This window comes from Semicossyphus pulcher, unplaced genomic scaffold (assembly GCF_022749685.1).
Source record: "Semicossyphus pulcher isolate SPU_LCO1_2020_fin unplaced genomic scaffold, fSemPul1.0.p SCAF_8, whole genome shotgun sequence".
Taxonomy (NCBI): Eukaryota; Metazoa; Chordata; class Actinopteri; order Labriformes; family Labridae; genus Semicossyphus; species Semicossyphus pulcher.
The window spans coordinates 32326419-32340583 of NW_027211759.1; the positions used below are offsets into that span (position 1 = coordinate 32326419).

At 40.2% G+C, this 14165-nt stretch overlaps 1 protein-coding gene across 6 annotated transcripts in view; it reads left to right on the top strand.

The window, feature by feature from the left end:
- The window catches only part of ppfibp2b (PPFIA binding protein 2b), a 90242-nt gene that overhangs the window by 14788 nt on the left and 61289 nt on the right, over nucleotides 1-14165 (top strand). The window contains exon 1 of one of the 6 annotated variants that reach the window (XM_069685739.1): nucleotides 13010-13048. The exons of the other annotated variants lie outside the window; for them this stretch is intronic. The gene's annotated coding sequence lies outside the window, so the exon portion shown is untranslated. Of the gene's footprint in view, nucleotides 1-13009; nucleotides 13049-14165 lie in introns of those variants that run through there. 6 annotated transcript variants of the gene reach the window in all.

A 14165-nucleotide genomic window follows, 5' to 3' on the forward strand; every position in this document is an offset into this window, starting at 1 on the left:
GAAAAATGTCTATGTAGATGTGTTCAGGGCAGTACCCTCATCAAACCTGTGAAATTTGGTGGAGATTGGACAATGTATATGACAGTTTATACAGGCTCTGCCCAGTAGGTGGCGCTATGACTATGAGTGAAAAATTTATATGTAGATGTGTTCAGGGCGGTACCCTCATCAAACTTGTGAAATTTGGTGGAGATTGGACAATGTATATGAGAGTTGATACAGGCTGTCACCAGTGGGTGGCGCTATAGTATTGGTAAGGAAAGGAGTGTGTAGATCTGTTCAGGGCGGGAGTGTGTAGATCTGTTCAGGGCGGGACTCTGATCAAGCATGTGAAATTTGGTGCAGACAGGATGAAGTACAGGCGAGTTATCGCAGCCTAAATGTCATGGCGAGGCATCATGGCGAAGGTTATATGCGCCGCGCCGCCAGGGTCACGCCCTCTGTTGTAACCTGAACAAGTTTTGTCACAGACCTTAATCAAGGTCTTAAGAGTTTCCTGACATGAATTTGAGGTTAACATGTTTTACCACCTTGGAGGAGGGGCTTGTAGAGTAAAATATGTCACTTCCTGTTGCCAGTAGCGGGCGCTAGGCCTGATGGGAAATATTTTCATGTAATTGTGTTCAGGCTGGGACTCTTGTCATACACGTGAAATATGAAAAACCACACACACACAACTGTCCAATCAGAGTCCTCCTGTGTTGTCTGTCATCTGTATCCGAGGTGATTTGTCCAATGAGATGGCTGATATCTGTGCACTTGACACAGACGCCGGACGATCATACTCTGCTGCAGTCTGTCTGTCTGTGTGATTTACATTGGAGTGAATGGAGCAGTTGAGCGCTACTCTTGTCGGTTACAGGCAGATCAATCAAAAACCATAAGTCCTACTGATAAAGTAGACAGATTGGGAGAAAGAAGACAAGTGTGGCTACAACTTTGTGAAAAATCACTGTTCTACTGTGTAATTTGTGGCTGGGGTGAGTCACGGAAAGAGAGAATTTCTGAGAGTTTTTTGGAGTCTGAAGAATTAATTGGCCCAGCTGAGCTCGGTTGCCGCGGAGATGGTTGTCGTTACTCCCTAGCAACGACCAAAGCTGGTGTCTGTGGCAGCTGATCTGAGCGTGATTTCTGGCTCACATTTAGGACGTCAAACTACTGCCATTTCTTCCAAACCAAACATGATATCGTCAAAATTTCTTCACCATCAAGCCAGAAAGGCCTTAAAGAACACAGACATAAGTTTTTGTGGTCCTAGCTTCTAAAATGTGGTAATAGGAGCGAGTTAAAAACAGGTGCACTTTCGAGAGTCCTGGAAAATCCTCCTCCCGATTAACATTGGAGTAAATGGAGCAGTTGAGAGCTACTCTTGTCGGTTAGGGGCAGATAAATCAAAAACCGTACATCCTACTGATAAAGTAGACACATTGGGAGAAAGAAGACAAGTGTGGGAAATTTGTGGCAGTTTTTCGCGTCTTACGACGCGAAAAATTAATATTCTGGAGATAAAAATAATAGCACACCGAGTCCGAACGAGCCGCACGTTTTGATGTATTTTTTATTTGTGTGCGCTCAAAGCTGCGGGGCAAGAAAGAAACCGAAAATCTGGTAGGAAGAATAATAATAAAAAAAGAGGCGCGGTGGAGAACAATAGTGGGCTGTGCTTCGCACAGCCCACAATGGACCCCTATAGCTTTGCTATAGAGGGGGCCATTGTGGGCTGTGCTGCACAGCCCACTAATAAAAAGAGGCGCGGTGAAGAACAATAGTGGGCTGTGCTTCGCACAGCCCACTAATGATGCAGTATGAGGACACATCAGGACGACAGGTATATTGACACAGTAAGATGACAATCATGACAACAGGTAAAATGACACATCAGGACAACAGGAACAATGGCGCAGTAAGATGACAACCAGGACGACAGGTATAATGATGCAGTAAGATGACAACCAGGACGACAGGTATAATGGCGCAGTAAGATGAGAGCCAGGACGACAGGTATAATGAAGCAGTATGAGGACACATCAGGACGACAGGTATAATGACTCAGTAAGATAACACATCAGGACGACAGGTATAATGACACAGTAAGACGACACATCAGGACGACAGGTATAATGACTGAGTAAGATAACACATCAGGACGACAGGTATAATGGCGCAGTAAGATGACAACCAGGACGACTGGTATAATGACACAGTAAGATGACACATCTGGACGACAGGTATAATGACACAGTAAGATGATGCAGTAAGATGACTGAGTAAGACGACACATCAGGACGACAGGTATAATGACGCAGTAAGACGACACATGAGGATAACAGGTATGATGACACAGTAAGACGACACATCAGGACGACAGGTATAATGATGCAGTATGAGGACACATCAGGACGACAGGTATATTGACACAGTAAGATGACAATCATGACAACAGGTAAAATGACACATCAAGATGACAGGAACAATGGCGCAGTAAGATGACAACCAGGACGACAGGTATAATGATGCAGTAAGATGAGAGCCAGGACAACAGGTATAATGACGCAGTGAGATGACAACCAGGACAACAGGTATAATGACGCAGTAAGATGACAACCAGGACAACAGGTATATTGACGCAGTAAGACGACACATCAGGACGACCCATCAGGATAACAGGTATAATGACGCAGTAAGACAACACATCAGGACGACAGGTATAATTACGCAGTGAGATGACACATCAGGGCGACAGGAACAATGGCGCAATAAGATGATGCAGTAAGATAACGCAGTAAGATGACACATGAGGATAACCGGTATAATGACGCAGTAAGATGACACATCAGGATGACAGGTATAATGATGCAGTAAGATGACAACCAGGACGACAGGTATAATGACACAGTAAGATGACACATCAGGACGACAGGTATAATGACACAGTAAGATGACACATCAGGATGACAGGTATAATGATGCAGTAAGATGACAGGTATAATGACACAGTAAGATGACACATCCGGACAACAGGTATAATGGCGCAGTAAGATGACACATCCGGACAACAGGTATAATGGCGCAGTAAGATGACACATCAGGATGACAGGTATAATGGCGCAGTAAGATGACACATCAGGACAACAGGCATAATGACACATCAGGATGACAGGCATAATGACACAGTAAGAGGATGCAGTAAGATGACTGATATATGGTCGGCTGTGTGTGCACTAAAGGTGTAACCATCAAAAATCAACAGTCTGCGGCACGTCCACTCCGTGAACGGTCCGTTTATGTAGCCACAGCATTAACGTGCACTTGGACGAGGTGCTGTTGATAACAGGAATACACACACTTTTAGCCACCTCGTGTAACTGCCTGTTTGCCTCGATCATCCCGCAGGCACATCGGTAACCCACATACCACCCACCACCCAACCGGTCAAGTGTATACGCCGAGCCTTGTACCTTGTGTTCTTCGGAAGTCGCGAAGTGTGCACGATGAGACGGGAAAAAGAAGTTATTAATCGATTTAGACTCTTAGAAGACAAGAACTGCGATTTTTACATGAATCAGTTTTTTTGACCACCCCTAGTATGTTCAGACCTTAAAGTTATATTTGCTCTTCCAGATAATTCAGAAGCCAAATTTTGGTTTTGAAACAAAACCTGGAGGTGCGTACAGCTTGGTTAATTTCACCACGTTCTTTAAGAACTGTGTCTGAACGATACTTCTGCTTCCTGCTACTCAAGGTTGACCAGTACCTAGTTTTGTCACCTGGTTGTCAACTATTACAACCGGAGCCAACCGTGGAGGTCACACATGCAACAATGTCTGGATATCTGGCACGTGTGGTCCTGAAATTACGTTTATCGCTATAGGTGCCGCTAAAATATTATAACTGTAATACAATACAGTAGTTGAGATTAAACACCAAAATAACAACATCATACTGCAGGTTTGTATCTGAATTCACACCTTGTCAGGTCTCTCATTAAGATAAGACAAGCAACAACTATTAAAAAGCTTATTTTTTGTATGAAGTTTAGAATGAGCATTTCTGACGCTGCAAAACGATGTCTGACAGTCAACGCTGACAGGCTTTCCTAACAGCATAATTCAACTTCACGTCTGGTCATTCGAATTAGTCATAATGCTTACCGCAAATTTGCGTCAATTTGCATGTATTTTGTATATAATTGTGCAACGTGAAAAATGTTCTTTGCTTTTGTTCCTAAAATATCTTTTATATCTTCTATTCTATCTATATCTTTATTAGCACCTAACTGTAAAATTGTGGAACACATATGTAGTATCACTGTTGTTATCCTCGTTCTTTGACAAAAAACCCCACTACTTTTACATATCTTTTTAATCAATAAATCCAATACGTTGCATTACTTGATTAAGTAGATCATAACCTATTGTCATTTTTCTGTTTGCCACACAATATATATTGATTTATTTTTCATCACTTTCCACTTTGAAATAATGATACTTCATGTAATGAACAGTCGCAATGGCCGTTTACTTCTAAACTTTAGAGTTTTAGTAACAATATATCAATATGTGGGTGCAAAATATCTCAACTGCCTTAATAGCTTGTATACTTGTTCCTCCCATGATGCTTTGCTGTGTCATCTCATTAGCTTTAACACATGGCAGAATGAGTCCACTATCGAACTGTCCAATTCGTTACTCAGTGAGTTCCATTGGTTTTTTTTCCGTTCGCAGCTAAGTACTGATTGGTTAGTCCTAGCTGTCACATGAGGTTGGGACTGTCTTTAATGTGTATATATTAAGTGGTGTTGACATGTTGTTTTTACAGCACTTGCTTGCTGACAAACGCCTTTGAGCACTCTGCTGGTTTCAATGCTCAAGGCCATGTCAGGGCCGCAAAATGAACTGGAAAGAGTTGCGGATGCATCTTTGAAAGCAGATCCAGATAAAATCTGCACTTCAAGACAAAACTCTGTATTTAAACTTTTTATTTCAGATGTTGCTCAGAATTAATCCACTCTATCCACACTATATTTGCCCCTCCATTCCTGGACCAACCGCTTTAAAGCTGAAAGAAGGCAACAGTATAGATCTATAACAGATGAGTAAAGTACTGTTCCTGTGTTTTTCTTAAGGCAAGGAATTTAAGCAATGAGGCTGCCCTCTGTGATGACTGTCCTGGAGTTGTAAATAACACCCTCAAGAATACTGCCAGGAACTTTTACCTCTAACTGACTTATTGATCTGTTGCTTACTGCACACTTTGTGAACTTTTGTTAATTGCTCGCTCTAGCTTTTTTTTGTGGCTGGCTAGTGACTTGCTCGTCCAGCTAACAATGTGTCCTAACAGCATGCGAGCGTCGGACATCGCGTCGCATTGTGTTGCAACGGACACTTGCTGTCCACACTGCATCTTCCAAATTTACACTTCCATTACGTCATGTAAACAAACCATATTGCTATCAGCTGTGCCCTAGAGACCGAGTTTTCCTGAATGTCAGGGAATGTGTTATGCGAGAAGCTTAGAGGCCGAAAACCTGTCAATCACCTATGGTAATTATGACAGTGATCTGTGCAAGATATCACACCTGTGATAGGCAGAGAGCGAGAAAAAGGTGGGTTGTTGTACTTCCTGTGCAGTTTTGAATGGGGTCAGTCTCTGAGCGTGGAGCTGAAGCTAACAGCAGCAGGTAAAACAGACATTTTAATGGCAGTTTTGTTGTTTTGGCGTTGGCTATGGCCCACAGTAGCGTATGTTAAGTGTGATTATAAAGCAAGACAAAACTCGATAATGCCTCCTAACTTTATTATTGTGTAACGTTACAATATTAACAGACGTTGATATCAATATTAAAATATGTTGATATCATTGTTGGGTCCCCACGGCCCCGACACAAGTCAAGACAAAACAGTGCAATCACAGATATGAATACTATTGCACCACGATCTTCACTTTGTAAAGAAAGCTAACAAGCTGGTTGAGCAAGAAAAGTAAAAGAATATCAAGAAACATTTTCTTACTGGACCCTTCTAGCTCCTTGGCAATCTCCCTCCAGCCAGCTGCCACTTTATTTAGATTTTTGTAGTGAAACGGGGAGGTATCATACAGGTAACTACTCATTACAACAAGTATTAACCGCACCATGTCCTTGTCCATGCGAGCGACAGGAATGAAAATAGAAACAGGGTGTCAGGTGCCAGTTAGCACACTCCAATAGGAAACAGTGAAATGAAGCTGATGCGGTAAGATGTGCTGCATGCTGTTAGGACACAGTGTAAGAGTATTCACTACTTTCACCAAGCTTCTAGAATCACATATTTTGCAACAAAACAACTGGATGAACTTTGCTGAGCAACCAGTGGTGTCTGAAATCATTCATCTTTCACTACTCCCTACGCACTACTCAGGAAGTTCAATGTAGAGGACTAGTTAGCTCATTGGTATAAAGTAAATGGATTGTACTTATAGCGCTTTCCTAGTCTAGCGACCACTCAAAGCTCCTTTTACACTACATGTCACATTTACCCATTCCTACACTGATGGCAAAGGCCAAAGTGCCAATCTCCCATCAGGTCTAGGCCCATTCATACCTGATGGCTATGCCACCGGGAGAAATTTGGGGTTCAGTGTCTTGCCCAAGGACACTTCAACATGTGACTATTGCAGTCAGGGATGGAACCCCGAACCTTCAGATTGGGCCACCGACTCTACCACTGAGCCACAGCCACCGCGGGAAAACAAACTTGGACTAGGAATATGCACTTTAAGCGGTTAACCGTTTACTGACCGTTAAGCATTTTAACCAGCTAATACTACCAGTTAAACGGTTAAATAAAATGTTGTCTTTTTTTAGAGGAGAGCAAAATGAAACGAGCTGTTAAACAGTTAAAAAAAAACGGAAAAAACAAAGCTTCGTTGCATATCTTTGCTCCTGGGACATCTGTACCGTGTAACTGTGTGTCTCTGCAAGTATTAGAGAGAGCATGCATCAGAATGTGTGGACATGATGGAGAGCTTGTATCTTTAATTCTTATCGTTAAGGATTAATGACTGTAAACGGGGGTTGGTTATCAGTCTTTTTTTAGTGCCATTAATTATGTTATTGTTGTTTTTATAATGATTGGTTTTTGAGCATCGGTTGTATAATGCTCACAATGCAGATCACTAATCACTCACTTTAAATATACAGTTTATATTAAGTGGACTGCATGTTAAGTAGTAAGTGATTCCAAACGCGTTCACTGTTTTGTTAGAGTTGATGTAACTCCTCATGGTGCTATTAAACTAAATCAATGTTTAAAAACTGTAAATATGCCCACGTGTTTCCTGCAGTAACTGTACTCTTACACCATGGTGGCATGACTTCAACATCACCACCAGTAAGCTTCCAACTTGCTCGAATTTAGCATGACAACGTTTAATGTCTGAGACAACCTCTATGGTCTTATTTAGCCAATTGTTAGCACAGATGTTAAATCTTCATAATTCATGACTGAGCTATTTACTGATGTACTTTATGTCTTAGAACTAATGTAAAATCTGTGTTGACCACAAAACTAATTTTAGGCTGCGAATCAAAAAAATCAAAAATGTTTTGACTTTGAGACGAGGAAAGCGGATGTGCAAAAATATAATTTCATAGTTTCATGACTCATTCCTTCAGCACTCTATTAGCCAAAATAAACTCAAACCTTTAGAAGGAAATGAAAGTGCTGCAAAGATAACATTAAAACATTGTATTTGCTTTGTTTATCATGCTCTTTGCCTTTAGCAGATGTCAGGTTACGGAAATTCAGTGTTGCAGACATTGGGTTGCCAAACACAAATATAACAGTGAACAGGAAACCCCAAAGACCAGAAAACATCAGAACTTAAATACTCATGAGGCTGTTATTTTGTTCTGCCTGACAAAAAAAGCTCTCACTACTGCTGCCCAGTACTCTGCTTCTTTGTGAATGTGTGTAACAAAGCTGTGCAACATCTCCTGTCAAAGTAATTTTACTCTGGTCATCACACACACACACACACACACACACACACACACACACTCTGCCATGTATGAGACATAACTAACGATCCTTGGCTAGCGCACTAGTGTGATGAGGTGGAAGAGCTAAATATAGTCCTGGAGATGTTGGATAAAAGTCAATCAATCATAGGTTTATTCTAACCATTTGCCATTGTTTTGTTAAAAAAAAACTTCATTGTTAGGCATTCCTTGTTCTCATTGTCTTCATGACAGTTTTCATCTATATTTATGGCAATATTGTCACAGTGTTTCTGCATGATTTAACATCAAAAGACCTGCTTTAGATACAAGTCCAAATAAGTTATTGAATATGTGTAGAGCTTTGGTGTAACTCTAGATTTAATAAGTCGTACATTTTATTTGGGCTAAGTTTAAGGGTTTTAAAAATACCAGCAACAATAGAATGTATAATGAATGGATGGAGCCGCTGTGACTGCCTTTTCGAAGCCTTGAGCTTGGCATATTGTTCGTCACCATTGTGGCTGTATGCTGTGACCATATATTCACAAGAGGTTGGCTCTTGAGAGGAGCCAGGCGTTGCCAAGGGCAATGTTATCAAAGCCATAGTCTGTACCAAGAGCTAATTCATTAGCTGGCGTAGAGCTAGCTAACCACTATGTTACAGACAGAAAGAGATTGTTTTTGTGGTGGTAGCTGACCAGAGTTGTTTATATATCTGACTCAAAAACCTTATTGAGCTAATTTAATGTAATTTTAAAGAACCTTTTTTCTCATCCCTACAGCCAGCCAACAATCCTTACTCTTGTGCATTGGCCGCCATAAATATATTGCTGTATGGGAAAACATTAATATTACAAAATATTTTTTTGTACCAGGCTGTAAACATGTTACATTCATTGTACAGTTGGGCAGTTCACAAATGGGGCTCCAATGGGGTATTTAGTGGCAATTCCAAAAAGGCCTCAAAGTTAATGATCTAACAAACTGAAAGTGAGAGAAATTTGACTTTTATGTATCTCAATGAGGGGCATGGCAAACCAATTTGTTGGTCTGACACTAGTTCCTTAGCTACCAAGACAGCCATGTGATGAAAATGAAAAAAAAACTGACTACAGTAAAGAAGAGAGAAAGAGAGAAGAAGAAGACTTTCAGTCTAAACTAAAAGACATAACATCCTCATCTCAAATGTCAGTGGTCCCATCATATTGAAGTTAATTGGTGAAGAATCTGGTGTTTCCTGTTGGCTTGGTCTACACGTGCATGCACACACACGCAGTTGTATTTACCCTGTGTGACAGTAGGGCCTGCGGGGCTTAGGGCTGGCCTATAGCTGGTGACACTAATCCAAACAGGCTAAGCCAAATGAGGAGGAACGGTAAACTAACACACACACACACACACACACACACACACACACACACACACACACACACACACACACACACACATCTATCTCCCCCTCTCTTTTTAACTTCATGTGTGTGTGCTTTTCTCTCTTGTGTTGCTCTGTGTTAATGTTTGACCCGTCTTCTCTGCCGTAAAGGTTCACATGCATTCTGGCATTTCCTGTTCTCACAGGCCCGTCCCAGTAATTGAACCATCTGAAGGTTTTGGTAAAGCTGGAAATTTAAATGTCAGGGTTTCCCACTTTGTTAAACAATGACAGCTTTCTGTAGATGTTTGAATGTTCACTTAATAATTAACCCAGAATCTCAACTTGTGTGTAACTGATCATTCTGGAGGAATGTTTGTGTCATGAGCTGTGCTCAGTGAGTTAAAGGCTAGATGTAGCATTAAAAGGAGCATCTCGCTTTGGCGTGATACTCTTACGTAATTGTAAGTACTTAGAGATTTCATCATTTACATAGTAATGTATGTGCATCCAATCTTGACCAGCTTCTATTTGTATGTGACAGGGTCACTATGGGGCAGAACATGTGCTGGGTTGGTTTGATTCAAGTGCTGGGTTATGTTTAACCCGATGTCTGGGTCATTCAAATGACCAAATCGGGTCAAATTAACTCTGCTGGGTTAAATATAACCCATATGCTGAGTTAAATATAACCCATATGCTGGGTTATTTTTTTCCCATTGCCTAGCAGCTTTTGTTATATTATTATTATTTGTATTTTTTTAATATAATATTGCTGTATCATTTAAAAATTATATTTAAAAATCCCATGATCATCTAAACACACAAAACAAAAGGCCTCTGTTAATGTGTATTGACATTTTACATATTTTTGGCAAAAGGAGTTACACTTGTCACAGCCCAAAATTATATCATTCAAAGTTTTTCTGGCAAAAACTATAAATATCACTCCACACCGCTCTCAGTGGTGGTCTGATGACTTCTTTCTATCTTCACATGAACTCACACATACCACCATGTTTAGAATGTTTGAGTAACCAAAACCAATTACTATCCAGTTTTATTACACAGCTCTTTAAATACTATAATCTAATGGGTTGATAACGGCTTTCCGAGGTCTGCTATTTCTCTATAGCAGAAACAAAGAAAAGAGACAAACACAGGGGAGGGAAAGCTTTAGGGGTCGAAAGACTCAAAAACTGTAGGCTCAACAGAGAGATCTACAAAATTTAAGACGGCACATGAAGTAAACATGAAACGGAACACAGTACAGTACAGGATACGGCAGGGTTTAAAGATGGTGATTTGAACAGAAAATGTCAACAGACTGAAAATGAGGAGACAGAAAACCTCAATCAGGCGCTGATTCATGCGGGCCTGTTCACCTTGTCTTCCTAGCCTCAGAGAAGACCCCGCTGCTTTGCGTCGGGGTCCTGTGCACCCTGTCGGAATTCCATTTCACTATAAGAACCTGCTCACTATACATTATCCCTTAGAACCAAAGTACATACTTAACTGTTGATATTCCCATTTTAAATCTGCTTAGCTTACTTTTTAAGGTTATGCTAGCTAATGTAGGTTAGTTAGTGTTGTGTGTTCAAGTTGGCCTTACAAATAAGTAAAGTTCATTCCATATTGTTTTCTTTGATTCATTGCTTTAGTTTTGCGTCCAGAGCAGCTCTGCCCCTGAGAAACATTTAGAGAACCAAACTGTAATCTGTCCTGCAGTTTCTGTCACAACATTATCTTCGCACTGGCTGACTTAATGCTGGGCTCATATTGGTGAAATTGATGTGAAAATGAGTATGTTTCACTGACATCCAGCCCAGTTGTGTGTGCCTGTGTTTCTCCATCCTCTTCTGATTACAGTAAGCGGAATGATGATAAGTAATAAGCTATGCTTGTGATAATAGTCCAGAGGCTAAGTGTCGTACATCAATCCGCTCAGTGTCAGCTCATATCAGCTCTGCTGTTTGCCTTTGTTGGAGGAGCTCTGCCTCGGGTGAAATCTCTTTTTCTACTGTCTCTTTAAAGTTTATCTCTTCTTCACTTTGGCTCTTTATCATTCTTTCTTACAGTACATTAAGTTGCATAAAGTATTATGTATATTTAAATGCTCGTAATCATTACACCCCTAACCCAAAGTTGCCTTAGATACTAAGTGAGTAAAATGCCCTTTGATATACTCATATGTTCACTTGGCAGTCCTTCATACTCTAGCTATTCAAACAGTTCAACAGCAAAAATAAACACATGGTTTTTTTTACTGGTGAAATCTATTGATCTTAGCTGTTGGTGCCCTTGGGTAAGTTGTTCCCCGAGATGATTACTATAGTCACACAGTAACTGACAAAGCAAGAATGTGGTAGTACTGGATACCTGCCAGGTGTGAATGTGTGTACGTTAACAACGGTAGCTCTGAAACTGTCCTTCAGGCTTCTGCTACAAATTAGAGGTGTGCCGTCGACTCGTGTGTCTTTGTTTTGAGGTAGTCATTTATTTCATAAGACTACAATTCCAAAGTCATAAAGGTTCCTTGGAAAAAAATCATAATTAATAGAAGTTCTTTGCAGAAATTCCTTTTTGAAGGTCAGATAATTAATTCCTTCCTTGTAAGCACCATGTAAAGAGTATAGGACCCTGTTGTGATGTGATCAAGATATTCTGACTTGTTGTTCCTCTACCTGTCCTGTGTTGACACAGCATGCATTCACATTATGATGGAGCCCATGCATTCACATTTGGCAAAACAGATAAAGCCCCTGCTTGGTGTCAACTATAGCTTCAGATTAATGTGTGTCAGTTTGATTGCAACTCTGGGGGCAGCTAGCATGATGGCTAAGGAAGGAGAGAGAAGCAAAAAAAGACTGTGCTTGCTATAGAGGTGGTGGTAAATAAATAATAAAAAGGCTTCTGCTAATTAGACTTTTTTTTTTGTCCAGGAACGACACGTTACAAACACAGGTACTGTGTCAAACTTATGCTCTCTTATCTTGGTCTGAGCTACAGAAAAAACTAACTACAGCATTTTATTTTTTATTTTTTTATTTTATATAGCATGGAAGACTATAAAAAACAGATTAAGGATTATTTGACTTGTCTTGTTGCTGAATGTTGCTAATTTATAGTTGAATGTAAATTCTGCTGTTCTTTATGTGAAACGTTTGCATCTCAATAGGAATATTGACGATGTATTGAAGATGTAAGACCTGTAAATCATAGATATGGACTTCAATATTTGTCCATTTATGGCACGTCATTGCTATATTAAAAAATTATACAACAGTTAGTTCCGACCAAGTAATCTGATACGAGGCATTCGGATACGGACACGATGCATTCCATGAGTGCTGATATAGAGAACAACATCACTGGGACTTTTCAATCTGTGTATCATTCTGCCTCAGCTAGGTGTACTGAATACTGTTAATTACCATTACAGCTTAACATGAATGTCTATATTGATCAGGCTGGTACCTCAGAATCACACCGCAGACTCCTATTTCACTGGTTGCCTGATAAGTTAAAGCATGCAGATAAATGTACATCACGCAAAGTAGCTGCTCTGTGGTAACTTGTAGACACAGACTGCAGGAGATTTTCAGTACATCACTCCCTCTCATGTGACAGCAGCTTTTTATATCATGCAGGTGTAATCAGGACAGACAAGGATGTGCATCAGCCAGTCAGTAATTGTAAGTATAGATTTTCCCAAATTACATCCTCTTTAAGACTTGATTTTATTTTACATGTTATACTAAACTTCAGTTTGAGGCCTTTTATGGGGACATCTTTGTAAAGCAGGAAGATTTGAAGTAATGTTTGAATGTTCTCATTACTGTTTGATACCCTCATGATGATCATTGACTGGCAGTCATGTGTTGTTGTGTGTTATGGTTCATTACCCTCACTCTGAGGGCAAACTAGATTACAGCAGAAATGAGAGAAGTCAACTGGACTGAGCAGAGTATAACACAGACAACTGTCAAGTAGAAAACAATCAGATAATATAAAGAGAGAGCAGAAGACACAGCCATATTTTCTTGAGAGGACTAGGCAAAGCAGAACAGAGTTGAATCAAATGCACTTTTACAGGATTAAATAGAACAATAAAGAGTAGACAGTTGAGCACACAGCAGTACAGATGAGTGCAGCGCTCGGAGTCTCATGAAACTCTGTATTCCTGCTCCCCCAGCAGCCACACATTAGCCACGGTTCACAGATCACACCGTCCCCACAGTCATACAGTAGAAAAGATAATCTAACCAGTGTTCAAGCCCACAGACTAAGCTCTGAGATGATACTTTTTATAGCTTTGCTGTCTCCTCTGTGTTTGTGTGTTGGACTGCAAGTGAGCCCGAGGAGAAAGTTGTCCACTTACAGAGAAATGAATCTGACTAAATAAAAAAGTTGTGCTTCTTACTGTTTTCACAAAGCAGATACTGCAGCTTGCACTCAGGCCAGTAGCAGCTGATGGTTTTTTAATTAAACTCATTCTCAGCAGTGAGGAAAGGTGTGTGACATTATTATAGAAGTTATTCATAATTCAATTGATATATTGATATTGAAACATAAACTAAAGCATTATTTTTACTTTGTTTGCTAAGATAACAACAACAATGTGACAATAACATTTCAATGTTGTGTTTGACATAATGCCTGTATAAAAGAAGTGGAGCCACAGTGCTCTCATGGTGATTCATGTTGGGCCTCTCTTTAAATAACATAACAAAGAGTCGGTCTAGACCTGCTCTTTCTGTAAAGTGTCTCGAGATAACTTCAGTTATGATTTGGCGCTATACAAATAAAATT